This window comes from Peromyscus leucopus, chromosome 8b, assembly GCF_004664715.2.
Source record: "Peromyscus leucopus breed LL Stock chromosome 8b, UCI_PerLeu_2.1, whole genome shotgun sequence".
Lineage (NCBI taxonomy): Eukaryota > Metazoa > Chordata > Mammalia > Rodentia > Cricetidae > Peromyscus > Peromyscus leucopus.
Genome location: NC_051086.1, coordinates 33,337,814 through 33,352,415, shown reverse-complemented (window position 1 = coordinate 33,352,415; position 14,602 = coordinate 33,337,814). Strand labels below are relative to the sequence as shown.

The window sequence follows — 14,602 nt, the reverse complement described above, 5'->3', positions numbered from 1 at the left end:
CCACAGACTCTTAGTCCCAAATATCACACAAATAGGAACAGTTCTGTAGAGCGCTGCTTGATCCAAAACAGAGGTTCTCAACTTGTGGGTCGCAACCCCTTTATAAACCTCTATCTCCAAAAAAGGTATTTACATTAAATTTATAACAGTAGCAAACTGACAGTTAGGAAGTAGCAATGAGAATAATTTTATGGTTGGGGTCACCTCAACATAAGGAACTGTATTAAAGGGTCGCATCATTAGGAGGGTTGAGGACCACTGGTCTAAAGCCTCACAAACCGGGCCCCACAGCACACTGCTCTCAGCATTACCTTCCAAGTTCCCACAACAGCTCTTCCGGCTCTGAGCATTCAGTGGCTTTTCCAGTTCAAAGCTCCAAAAGCCTCCACCTTCGCCCAGTGAACAGTCCAAGGTTTAAGAGGGCAGGTCCCTTACAGCATCATCCCATGTTCCTTTGACCAAGTTCCTGTTACTGTGATGAACACTGTGACCAAACGCAATACAGAGAGGAAAGGGTTAATCTCAACGTACAAGTCCCAGGTCGTAAGGCCACCACAAGGACATCAGGGCAGGCACCCGGAGACAGGAACCTTGTTTACTGGCTTGGTCAGTTTGCTTGTTTATACAACCCAGGACCACCTGTGTAGTGGTGGCACAGCCCACAGTGGGCTGGGCCCTCCCACATCAGTCATTAATCACGAAGATCTCCCACAGGCTTGCCTATAGATCAGCTTTTCAATTGAGGTTCCTTTTCCCCATGTGACTCTAGTTGGTGTCAAACTGGCAAAAAGTAGCCAGCATAAATGATAAACATTTTGTTTTGTTTTGAGACAGGGTGTGTACCCCTGGCTGGCCTTGAACTCACAGACATCTTTCTCTGCCTCCTGAGTGCTGGCCTTAAAGCAGGTGCCACCATGCCCAGCCAATAAACATTTTTTTTTTTAAGATTTATTTATATAGTGTTCTGCCTACATGTATGCCTACTCACCAGAAGAGGGCACCAGATCTCATTATAGATGGTTGTGAGCCACAGTGTGGTTGCTGGGAATTGAACTCAAGACCTCTGGAAGAGCAGTAAGTGCTCTTAACCTCTGAGCCATCTCTCCAGCCCAATAAACATATTTTTTAAGGCACAACTTTTCTCAAAACATTTTTAAAGGTTTTTTAAAATCAGTTCATATCTGGTCAAGATATGATTTTTTTGTTTTTTTTTTTAAAGAACTCAAGTTTTAATTTTTAGCAAAACTTTACAACTTGACCTTCTTTAAAAAATCACTTTTAATAAAGGTCTTAAAAATGACTTTATAAAAAAACCAAAACTAAGGCCGAGTTTGCTCCTTTGGTCACACACGTGCCAAGCTGCAGGAAGGTGGGTGCTGGGGACACTAGGGGCAGAGGTGTCATTCAAAGAGATGTCCACCGAAAGAGCCACGATGTTACCCATCGTGTTCTTGACATTGGTGCGGACAAGTCAATTCTGTTTTGTTTTGTTTTTTCTTTATTTTTCTTTTATGTGCATTGGTGTTTTACTGGCATATTTGTCTGTGTGAGGAGATCTCTGGAACTGGAGTTACAGACAATTGTGAGCTGCCATGTGGGTACTGGGACTAGAACTTGGATCCTCAGGAAGAGCAGCCAGTGCTCTTAATGACTGAGTCATCTCTCCAGCCCCTTGTTTTGGTTTTCTAGACAGGGTTTCTCTGTGTATCCCTGGCTGTCCTGGAACTCACTCTGTAAACCAAGCTGGCTTCAAACTCAGAGAGCCGCCTGCCTCTGCCTCCTGAGTGCTGGGACTAGAAGTATAAGCCACCACTGCCCAGCTGGTACATTCACCCGTTTTAGATGCCCAGTTCAGTGGGTGTTTTGGTATACTCATAGAGCTGTGGAGCCATCGTCCAGTCACACAACATTTTCATTAGATCACCCGGCATCAAGTCAGTTCTTACCAAGAGAATACATGTGTGCCAAGCATATGTCAAACATTCTAAGAGAGCAACATGATGGATGACACAGGCTGTGATCTCTCAACATCCAGGAAGCAGGGGCAGGAGTGTGGCTGTAACTTCAAGTTACATGTCAAGTTCCAGGCCAGCCAAGGCTACATAGCAAGATTCTGTCTCAAAAACAGAAGTAGGGACCAGTGGGACAGCCTATCCGGTAAAGATACTTGCCAGCAAACCTGACAATCCATCCCCAGAACCCATGTAAAGGTAGGAGAGAACTGGTCTCTCAAAGCTGTCCTCTGAGCTCCATAAGCACCCACGTTATAACTGCATGCACACAACAACAACATTCTTAGAGCCCAGACAGCTTCCTGAAACGGTCAGAGAAGTAGGAAACCAAAGAGAAGGATGTCTGTCCAGCTTCAGCCAGCCTGCTCCATCTGGAGCAGCACACAGGCTGCTCCATTCGCCGGGTTGACGGCATGATGGCATAAACAATAATAAAGGACACTGGGTTGTAAAAAGTAAAAGTAACTTTAGGTGACAGTTTCACCTGGTCCTTTGAGTTTCTCATGCCAAGAAAAGAGCCCAGTGGGAGAAGCTGAGCCTGAGCCTCAGGAGCGGAAGTAGACAGACAGGCGAAAGAGCACCAAATGTGAGCCAGGCACAACTCCACCTCTGTCCTCTTCGGGACGCAGCATAGGAGAGGCTGAGGCAGGAGGATTCCAGCAACTCTGAGGCTGACTGGGGCCATGTGAGACCCTGACTCAGGAAACAATCAAATAAAAGGTGAAAGACGGGGCAGTCACGAGGCCCCGTGTTCAGATGCCGTGGGGGCATGCAGACATCAGCTTTAGTGGAGTAGGTCATCCCAGGAACAGAGGTCAGAACCTGCTAGGGCAGTGCTGCAGTTTGGGCAGTTCCCTTTCTGCCGTTGGTGCATGGCTCACTTCACAGCAGGCGCCATGCCAGCGCCACACTTGGTACCACCACCTGCAGGACAGACCGACATCATGTGCTTCCTGTGATAAGACACCGAGAACCCTCGACAGCGCTACCCTTGTCGAGGGGGCATTAATCAGCTTCCGCCCTGCAGAAACCTCAGACTCTGAATCAGCAGACTGCCCAGCAGCCAGCGTGAAAGACTCGTGAACCCAGAGACTTCTCCAGACTACAGGACACAAAGATGCCAGGAAACTTGGAGTGTAGCTCAGTGGTAGAACACTTGTGGGGACCTGGGCTGGACACCCCGCTGTCCTCATACAACACAAAGAAAGGGGATAGAGAGATGGCCCTGTGTTTAAGAGTTCTTCCCACTCTTGCAGATGACCCAAGTTGGGCTTCAAGCATCCATCCTGAAAGGCTCACAACCAGCTCTAACGCCAGCCCCAGGGAGATCTCACACCTCTGGCCTCTGCAGGCGTGTGCACCCATGTTCACATACCTACATGCACACACACACACACACACACACACACACACACACACACACACACACGTCAAAATAAATCTAAAGAGAGAAAAGAAAGAGAGCCAGGCATGGTAGTCCAAGCCTTTAATCCCAGCACTCTGGAGGAAGAGGCAGGTGGATCTCTGAATTCAGGGCCAAACTCACTACACTGGGAGTTCCAGGCTTGCCAGGACTACACGGTGACACCCGGTCTTGTTTTTTTTGTTTTTTTGTTTTTTTTTTCTCCCAAGATGGGATTTCTCTGTGTGACCCTGGCTATCCTGAAACTTGCTCTGTAGACCACACTGGCCTCTGCCTCCTGAGTGCTGGGATTAAAGGTGTGTCCCACCACTGCCTGGCTCTGTCCCATTCTCTTTATGTCTAGGTACAAGACCAGAAAGGCCTATCTGGCCTGAACTAGTTTTGGGTGCACATAGGGCAAAACTATATCCTTAAGTGATCTTTTTAAGGAGACGCTCCTATTTACCATCTTATGCCTATGCATGAGTGGGCATGCATATAATTAAAATCAGATGCATTATGGGAAGGGACATGCATTGTAGACAAAAACAACTATATGGGCTGGGAGGTGGTGGTCTACAGAGCGAGTTCGAGGCCAGCCTGGTCTACAGAGCGAGTTCCAGGACAGCCAGGGCTACACAGAGAAACCCTGTCTTGAAAAACAAAACATTTAAGGATAGCATCATGTTGCCCAGGCTGGCCTCAGACTCTATGTTAGTGCTGAGGATTCCCTTAACCTTCTGACCCTTCGGTCTCCGCCTCCGGATGACTAGAATTACAGGCATGTGCCGTCAGGATTGGTCTGTGAAGTGTTAGGTGTCAAACCCAGGGCTTCAAACATGCTAGGCAAGCACTCACAGCTAAGCTGTATTTCCCGGTTTCTAAGATGACTTTCTCGAGCAGTTTGTCAGGGCGACAGAAAGCTAACCCAGTTACAGAGCTTTATAAGATAACGTGGGAGACTGTCGTGATGATCTGAGAGGTAGAAAAAAATCACTTAGCTCAGATACAAAAATTAACTTGTTAAGATTAAATTAAGAGTTTGTGTGCACCCTTTAATCCCAGCACTCAGGAGACAGAGGTAACTTCAGAGTTCCGGGCTAGCTGGGGCTACACAGTGAAAAGGGGGCGGGGGTTGGTTTGGGGCTGGTGGTTAAGGGCACCAGCTGCTCTTCCAGAGGAACCAGGCTCACTTCCCAGCACCCACATGGCAGCTCACAACTTTCAATAACTCCAGTTCCACAGGATCCAGGGCCCTCTTCTGGTCTCCATAGGCACTGCATGCACATGGGGCATAGAAACACATGCAGACAAAACATCCATGTGCATAAAAATAATTTTTAAAAAGTCCACCTGCCTCTGCCTCCCAAATGCCGGAATTAAAGTGTCCACCATCACACCCAGCACAAAGCCCCTTGTCCTCTGAGCCCCAGGCACAGCTGGCTGCCTTTCCTCCTGTCTAACTGGGTCACTATAGGATTCCCAAATGTGAAATCTGCTGCCTTCAGAACCCAAAGAGGCCACGTCTTATGCTCCGTTTTCAGTGGTAGGCAGTCCAAAGCCCAGTCACTTGCACTTCCTTTAAGGAGGCATCTGGCACGGTGGTGGTGATCACTGCCAGGTGGTGAGCCTCGCTGCGAGAGCAAGCCTGGGACCCTGAGTGTGTGCAGCGTTTCTCACCTTCTGCGGTGCCTTGTTCTTATCAAGGCCTCCAGCGCCCTCCTTGCCCATCACGTCAGTTAACATGATGTTGTCAATGCAACGGCCCAAATAGTTGCTATAGAGAGTCTATTTCCTCTGAACCAGAATGAATTAAAATAATCTTGGAGTCATGTGTAATGCCGCACACTTATAATCCAGCACTCAGAAGCAGGAAGATTGCCATAAATTGGACACCAGCTTGGTCTTATACTGAGCTCCAAGGCAGTCAGGGCTATGCAGATAAACTTTGTTAACAAAACAAAACAAAACCCCACACCCAAACAAACTAAAGAGGGGTTGCAGGATAGGGTGTAACTTAGCTGGTAGTGTGCTTGCCTAGCATGCATGAATGGATGGGTTTGATCATTACATCACATAAACCCGATGGACAGAAGAACCCGAAGTTCAAAGGCATCCTCAGCTACATAGAAAGTTCAAGGATAAACCCAGTCCTCAAACAAACACACAACATCAACACGAACAAACAGCTGTCAGGCAAGACTGTAAACATGGAAGGCTGTTCATTCCACAGGCAGGTGCATTGTCTGAGGAGAGGTGGTTTCCCATGAGAAGGGATGGGAACTTACCAATAGCTGAACATCACACTCTGGACCCACACACAGCCCTGCAGCTGGCACCCAGCACCTACCTGGCTGAGTCTGCAGTAACCCACTGCTCGTTAGGGCCTGCTTGCTTCTTACAGGGGCCAGATGGCGAAGGAACTGAGGTCATAATGGGAACCACCCATCCTCTGCATCCTTCAAGGGTGATGCTGAGTCTTCCTTCCTGGATACAATAATGTTTTAGGGTTATTTATTTATTTATTATTTGAGACAGGGTTTCTCTGTGTAGTTTTGGTTTTTGTCCTGGCTCTCGCTCTGTAGACCAGGCTGGCCTTGAATTTACAGAGATCCACCTGGCTCTGCCTGCCGAGTGCTGGGATTAAAGGCATGTGCCACCACCGGCTGGCCGGGGGTTTTGTTTTGTTAATTTTTTTATGGTGCTGAAGATCAAAAACAGGACCTGGTGGTGCTAAACAAGAGTTCTGCCATTGACAAAGTCTCACCATGCAGCCCAGGCCTTGTACCTATGATCCTCTTGCCTTCATCCACACCCAACTCTCAATATATTTTTGAAACTAAATAGAGACTTTCTGTATACACAGGTTCCAGATGTGAGGATCCAACCAACCTTGAATGACAGCTATTCAGAAAACAAAAACTTGTATGTGTACCAGACATATGCATAGCCCTTTCCCTAGTCCTTATTCCCCCAAACAGTAAAAGTATTTGCATAATGTTGATGTATTAAGAATTATAGGGGTCCCTAGGACGACTGTGACATATAATAAATTTCAGTTTTACTCAATTATTGAAAAAAAATAGCCAAATGAATGGAAACACATAAACTATGAACCAAAGGCTGAGGGGCCCCCAGCTGGATCAGGCCCTCTGAATAGGTGAGACAGTTGATTGACTTGATCAGTTTGGGAGGCAACTAGGCAGCGGAACCAAGTCCTGTGCTCATTGCATGAGTTGGCTGTTTGAAACCTGGAGCTTATGCAGGGACACTTGGCTCAGTCTGGGAGGAAGGGACTGGACCTCCCTGGACTGAGTCTACCAGGTTGATCGCAGTCCTCAGGGGAGGATTTGTCCTGGAAGAGGTGGGAATGGGGGGTAGGCTGGGGGTAAGGGAAGGGGGTGGAGGGGGAGAATAGGGGAACCATGACTGATATGTAAACTGAATGTATTGTAAAATTAATATATATATATATATATATATATATATATATATATATATAAGAATTATAGGGGCTGAAGAGATGGCTCAGTGGTTAAGAGCACTGGCTGCTCTTCCAGAGGACCCAGGTTCAATTCCCAGACCCCACATGGCAGCTCACAACTGTCTGTAACTTCAGTTCCAGGAGATCTGACACCCTCATACCAATGCACATAAAATAAAATTAAATAAATTATTTTTTAAAAAGGAATTATAAACCAGCCAGGAAAGCTAGGTGGTGGTGGCACATGCCTTTAATCCCAGCACTCTGGAGGCAGGCTGATCTCTGTGAGTTCGAGGCCAGTCTGGCCTACCAAGTGAGTTCCAGGAAAGGCACAAAGCTACACAGAGAAACCCTGTCTGAAAAAAACCAAAATAAATAAATAAATAAATAAATAAATAAATAAATAAATAAAAATAAACCAGCCAGGAGGTAGTGGCACATGCCTTTAATCCAGCACTTAGGAGGCAGAGGCAGGTCGATCTCCAGCCTGGTCTATAGAGCGAGCTCCAGGACGGCCAAGGCTATACAGAGAAACCCTGTCTTGAAAAACCAAAAGGGGAAAAAAGGACTATAAGCCATCTAGACATGGTTTAAAGTCCACAGGACATTGTGTGTAGCTTATATGTAAACAGTACCCCATTTTACACAAGACTTAAATGTTTGCAGATTTTGGCAACCAAGAGGGGGCTCTGGACCAGTCCCTGGTGGAAAATCAGGGATGATCCAATTCTTTCCACAGTGGGTAGCAGTTCAGATTCTTCTTACTCTGATACCTCTTAGTCTGCACGTCAAGGAACCAAAGTGGGATTCAGCCTGTTTCAGGGAGGATCCCTTGCCCACTAACTGGTGGGGTGACTTGTTGGGAGGATGCTCACCTCGAGTTATGATTCATTATGGCGAGTGGACACAGACTGGGCTGGAGATGTAGCTCATTTGGTAGCATGTTTGCATGAAGCTCTGGGTTCAATCCCCAGCATCAAATAGAAACCAGGCATCGTGGGGACACCGGTAATTCCAACACTTAGGAGGTAGAGGTGAAAAGACCAGGAGTGCCGAGTCATCCCTGGTTGTGAAGCGAATTCCAACCTGGACTATGTAAGACCGCATTCCCCCCTCCCAAAAAAAAGCACAAGTAAACCCATGGTTGGGTCCCTACAAAGGAGACCAGAGAAGACGATGAAGACAAAGTGTTGCCATGACAACAGCACACACTACCAAAAGTCAGATTTTGCAGCTGAGGGCCAGAAAAGGGAAGTTTGTATCCAGGACCACAGGGACAGGAACCCCAGGGTGAGAGACTTCCTTCAGAGCTTGTCAACTGTGAACACCATGTCTAGACATGTGATGTCATCACAGATTACAAAACTCCGGGTTTGGTTCTGTTTGGCACCAGTAAATGACCTTTCACTAGATGTCAGTTCTCAGTTGGGATTTGAACGGATTCAGCCATGACTGAGTTCCTCCAGAGGGAGGCGGGCCAAGGTGGCTCACAAAAGTGCGACCTCCTCTTCCTCCCACTGTGCGTACCAGGCAAGCATTCAACCTCTGACCTCTGACCTCTGAGCTCCAACCCCAGGCTTCTCACTTTTCTGAAACAGGATCTATTGGGTTTTGTTTGTTTACTTGATTTATTTATTTATTTATTTATTTATTTATTTATTTATTTACGGGTTCATCCTTTTATTGGGTATGTTAACAAAAGAGGTTTAGTCAAAAAGACCAAAGCCCATGTCGTCATCAGACTCCTCAGATTCTTCCTTCTTTGCTTCCACTTTCTTCTCCTCAGCTGGGGCAGCAGCAGTCGAGGGGGCAGGACCACCTGCTGGCGGGGCTCCAGCTGCAGATGAGGCTCCCAATGTTGACATTGGCCAGGGCCTTTGCAAACAGGCCAGGCCAGAAGGGTTCAACATTGACACCAGCTGCTTTAATGAGGGCATTGATCTTGTCCTCCGTGACCGTCACCTCGTCGTCGTCGTCGTGCAGGATGAGGGCGGAGTAGATGCAGGCGAGCTCGGAGACGGAGGCCATGTTGCGGACTGCCGGCACGGTGCTAGTCACCAGATGAAGTGAGGGCCTCACCCCAATGCGGCCTTAGCTCCCTCGGAAGAACCGAGCACCTTGGCAGCAGCTGAGGAAAGTACTTGATTTATTTTTATTTTATGTGCACTGGTGTTTTGCCTGCATGTATGCCTGTGTGAGGAGGCCAAATCTCCTGGAACTGGAGTTACAGACAGTTGTGAGCTGCCATGTGGGCTCTGGGAATTGAACTCAGGTCCTCTGGAAGGGCAGTCAGTGTTCTTAACCACTGAGCCATCTGTCCAGTCCCTATAAGTTGGAATTTTTGAACTTGTGGTCCTCCTGCCTCTGCCTACCAAGTGTCAGGATAACAGGTGTACACTCCAAGCCCAATTCAATACGGCTTTATTTTAATGATGGTGACATAAAGTTTATTTCAAAGATTTAAATTAAAATGTTGATAATTCTCAACAAAGACTAATAACTGGAGTCTGGAAATATATAAAATCATTATATATGATCAAATAGAAACTATAGCAAGAAAGGAATGTTGGTTTAACATTAAAAATAAAAATAAAAACAAAACAAAACTGAAGCTAGGTGGTGGCGGCAGCCGCACACGCCTTTAATCCTAGAGCTCAGAGAAGCAGAGGCAGGCAGATCTCTCTGAGTTCGAGGCCAGCCTGGTCTACAGAGAGAGTTCCAGGATGTAGGCCAGGGCTACACAGAGAAATTCTATGTCAAAAACAAAAACAAAAACAGCTGAGCGGTAGTGGCACACCTTTAATCCCAGCACTTGGGAGGCAGAGGCAGGTGGATCTCTGTGAGTTCGAGGCCAGCCTGGTCTATAAACAGAGATCCAGGACAGGCACCAAAACTACACAAAGAAACCCTGTCTCAAAAAAAAAAAAAAAAAAAAAAAAAAAAAGCCCAAACACCACCACCAACAATGTATGCAGCCAGACATGGTAGCAAATGCCTATAGCCCCAATATTTGGGAGGGGGAAGCAGGAAGGTCAGGAGTTTAAGTAATACTGTGAGTTTGGGGCCAGCCTGGGCTCCATTGGTGCATGAAACTTTGCTTCATACCACCCCACCCCAAAACTACTGAACGCCGCACTCAATATACAATATTGATTACAAAGACACTAGACAGTGTCAAGATCATGAAAAACAAAGGCCAGGTGTTGTAGCACACAGCTGTAGTCCCAGCACTTGAGAGGTAGGCAGACCTCTATGAGTTCCAGGCCGGCCCGGCTACAAAGAGAGACTCTGTCCCACACCCCTCCGAAAAACAAACAAAAACCAGACAGAGGACTTGTGTCTCACTTTGGACATAAGGACACATTTCAGCAAAATACAGTGGACCGGAAAGAGGACACTCTGAGATAATTGTGGAACTTTGAACATGATCTATGCTGTGATCATTTGTCCCCTCCAAATTCACGCAGGAGTTCGATCCTCAGAGTCCTGGGTTCATGGTGTTAGAGGGTAAGATACTAACCCAGTTATTGTCCCTGAGGTGAGGCCTCAGGACATGATCAGGTTAGATCTGTTCATGGGAGTGGATCCCTTAGGATTGAACCCTCGAAGCTTCATAAAGAAAGGTAGTGTGACTACACAGAGATGCACATGGACTTTAAACATACAGATACGGACGCACCCATGCTATAGTGAGACACACAGAGCTCTCACTCAGCAGCCCCCAACCCCCAGAAGCCTGTACCATGCCATTTGGACTTCGTGTCCCTAACAAAACCTTCTCTCTCTATAAAAAAATAGCTTGCCTCTAGTAATGAAAACTAACAATGTACCCATTAGTGAATAGGCTCGCATCAGTGTTAATTTACTGGAGTTGATAACTATATTGTTAATTTTTAAAAAGTTGCCATCTGGGGAAGAAGGCATGGGTGAAAAGAATAGATTCTTTGGAGTACTTTCATTTATTTGCTTTTATGTGTGTGTTTAATTTCTTGAGAACGATTCTCATCCTGTAACTGGTTACAGTCCTGGGACTCACGTGGGGCTCTCAAACTGTCAGCAATCTTGTCTCAGCCTCCCGAGTCCTGGGATTATAGGCCTGACCCACCGGAAATGGCTTGTACTGCTTTTGTTGTGCTCTGTTTCTCCGGGAGCAGCTTAGTCCAATCAGTGTTAGTGGGTTCTGTCTCAGGGAGCAGCTGTTCCCGATGGATGCAGGACAGGCTTATGGCTCCAGTGCTTGTTGGGTTCTCAGGGGCTAGTTTTTTTTGGTGAGGGGGCAGGGAAAGGTAGCTATCTGGTCCCTGGGACTCCGATGGGTAGGGCCTCGGGGCTAGAGACTTGGTTTGCCGGACTGGAGATGGGCCTTACCTGTTCCCAGACGTAGGGTGGGCTTATGATTCTGGTGATCTGGTTCAGTGGCCGGGCAGCTTCTGCTCTTGCGTTCTCAGGTTGCGTTTTGCTTGCTCGTCAACTCCTCAGCTGATCTTGTTTCCTCAGACTGCAGACTGTAGGCTTCTGAAACCTCTCCCGAATGGATCTCAGCTGAGCAGGTTGATCAGTCCCTTGCCAATTCCTCAGCTGATCTCGTTTCTTCAAACTGGAAACCTCTGTGTCCTCATCTGAATGGATCTCAGCTGAAGTGCTGCTCAAAAGCCTGAAAGCTTAACTGGCTTGTACTGCTTTTAAAAACAACTTTAAACCAACAAATTATTTTTAGAGTGTTTACCTAAATGTGCAAACAATACCATAAGTCACTTTTACACTTGACCTTAGCCAAAGGCCAGGAACTGATCATAAACTTACACTTTTGAAACATTTTGGGAACTGGAGAAATGGCTCAGAGTTAAGCGTGATTGTGTGATACAGACTCCACCAGCTCCGACTGGACCAAGAGAGCTCATCCAGTAACTGATGGAAGCAGATGCAGAGATCCACAGCCAAGCACCTGGCCGAGCTCCAGGAGTCCAGTCGAAGAGAGAGAAAAGGGAATCTTTGAGCAAGGGGCATCAAGATCATGATGGGGAAATGTCAGAGACAACCAAACCAAACTAGTGAGAACTCATGAACTTTAGATCAACAGCTGTGGAGCCTGCGTGGGACTGGATTAGGCCCTCTGTACAGGCAAGACAGTTGTGTAGCTTGATCAGTTTAAGGGGCCCCCTGGCAGTGGGACCAGGATCTGTCCCTAGTGCATGAGCTGGCTTTTTGGAGCCCACTACCTATGATGGGACACCTTGCACAGCCTTGGTGCAGGGGTAGGGGCTTGGACCTGCCTCAACTGAGTGTACCAGGCTCTGCTGATTCCCCATGGGAAGCCTTGCCTTGGAGGAGGTGGGAATGGGGGAAGAGTTAGGGAGGAGAGGCGATCTGTGGTTGGTATGTAAAATTAATAGAAAATTTCTTTCTTTTTTTTTTTTTGGTTTTTCGAGACAGGGTTTCTCTGTGTAGCTTTGCGCCTTTCCTGGAACTCGCTTTGGAGACCAGGCTGAGAAAATTTCTTAATGATAAAAAAAGGGGAGAAAAGTGATTGCGAAATCATGAGGGCTGGAGTTTGGATGCCAGCACTCATGTTACAAACTAGGAGTTCAGGGCATGCTTGTAACCCCAGTTCCAAGCCAGGGCTTACTGACTTTCAGCCTGAGAAAATGTGAGCTCTGGGTTCAGGAAGAGACCCTGACTCACAGAGTGACCAAGAACACAGATACCTTCTTGCAGCCTGAATATGTGCATGCCCACACATATGTGTCTACACACATACACAAATAAGTAAGTAAATACTCTGAAGTTTTTTTGAGGAAGTAATGGAGACTTTTTAGCTGGCCTGGAATTCACTATGCAGATCAGGCTGGCCTGGAACTCAGAGAGACCTGCCTGCCTGCCTCTGTATCCCCCCGAGTGCTGGATTAAGGGAGTGTGCTGCCACATCTTCCTTGGTCTTTTAAAATGGTCATGGGCCTTTTGGTGCAGGCTGAGGGGAAGAGCACACAGTTCCAGGTCCTGCCTGAGCCAGTGAGCTTAAGGCCAACCTGGGTAACTTAGTGAGATCCTGTCAAAAATGTAAGGTAAAAATGGCCTGGGGACATAGCTGAATGGTAAAACACCTAAGGACGTGTAAAGCCCTAAACTCAACCTCCAGTATCGCACATACACCCAAACTATAGCCACCCAATGCTCTCAGCCCTAGGCAATCCCAGAATGTTTTCTTCACTGTCTATACTATGATTTGCCTTTTCTGGCCACTTCATGTTTATAGAACTAATCACTATGTGGCTTTGTGTGTCTGACAGAACTTAGCATCTTTTGAGGCCTTGGTACTATTTGTGGGACAATTGATGAAACATGAATGAGACCTGTAAGACGGCCTGGCGGCATTCTATCCACGCTGCGTGTTGGTCTGCAGGCTTGTAGTCTGGTTGCACAATACAATACTTTAATATTGGAGGAAGTGGGGAATGGTATGCGGGAATTCCTACCTGCATTTTTTTTTAAATATATAACTCTAAAATAGAAGCAGGTCTCTTATGTAGCCCAGGCTTGCCTGAGACTCTCCATCCTCTTGCCCCAGCCTCCCCAGTGCAGGTATCATGGACCCTATATGCAACTTTCACTTACAGTTTAGAGTCAAGGGTCTGACTGTGCACCACTGCTGATGTCCAGTGCAGAAACAGTGACTTCTTTCCATCCTCGTGGTCCATCCGCTGACCTTCCCACCTGTCAGAGGTCATTCACGAACGCAGCATCCAGAAGATTCCGCAGGGCCTTGTAAGGGCTGAGTCAAGAAGGGCATATCTTCTGGGGTTCAAGAGGAGGCTGTTGGTGCCTGCAGGGCTGGCTCTCTGGTCAGAGGGTGGGCAGGCCCAGTGGAGCGCTCAGGAGCTGGGCAAACTCAGAGGACAAGACAGAAGAATCAAAGGAGGCCGAGAGGGAGTCAGAGACTGAGACCCTTGTCTCTACCTTGAGCATCTGCTCAGACTTGCGGATGTCAAGCCTCTATTTCCTGTGGCCAGGCCAGAGAGAGTGAACTTGGATGGGTGGACATGTGAGCCGGAAATGCCAGCTCGGCAGAGCAGAACCTGAAGCGACATAAAACACAGACCTGCTTGCAGCCTGCACCCATGATCACCCAAACTCACAGGTGGAGACCCACAGATATGTTCGTTTGCTGATGGGCTTTCAGACAGGCACAGCATTCACGTGGGCATATGGGAGCACAGCCTCCCAGTGCCGTGCCAATGCCTTGGCTCCAAGCTTCAGGATATCCAGTTGGCACTGGAGTGGAGACCGATAAGGAGGCTGCAATCAGGGCAGCTTCAGGGAGGGAGGGAGGGGGTTAAAAGGTAAGACAGAGCATGGAATGCCTGTGTCCCCGCCCATTCCTCTGTCACTGAACACCAGCTACTGCTATTATACCTTGGTGGAGAGCGGGGACCAGCATGAGACCCAACTCTGTCCTTGAGAAGCCTGCAGAGCCCCAGCTGGGAGTCATCAGGTTTCCTGGGCACAATGATGAACAGAGTGGACAGAAGGGCTTCTGGGGGAGCCCACAGGGACCAAGGCCTCAGGCTGGCCCTTGGCCTTGAGGGCAGCAAGGGAGGAGGCTGGCTCTGTGGCAGCGGTACAGCTCCCAAGGACCACCCTGATGTCTTAAGGCTCCCATGATGTGACCAGGCTGGCTGCAGGGGCCTTAGGAGGGGAGGAGCTTGT

At 47.7% G+C, this 14,602-nt stretch overlaps 1 pseudogene; it reads right to left on the bottom strand.

The window, feature by feature from the left end:
• Positions 1 to 8,566: 8,566 nt before the first annotated feature.
• Positions 8,567 to 8,959, bottom strand: LOC114681507 (annotated as a pseudogene).
• Between the last annotated feature and the right edge of the window lie 5,643 nt (positions 8,960 to 14,602).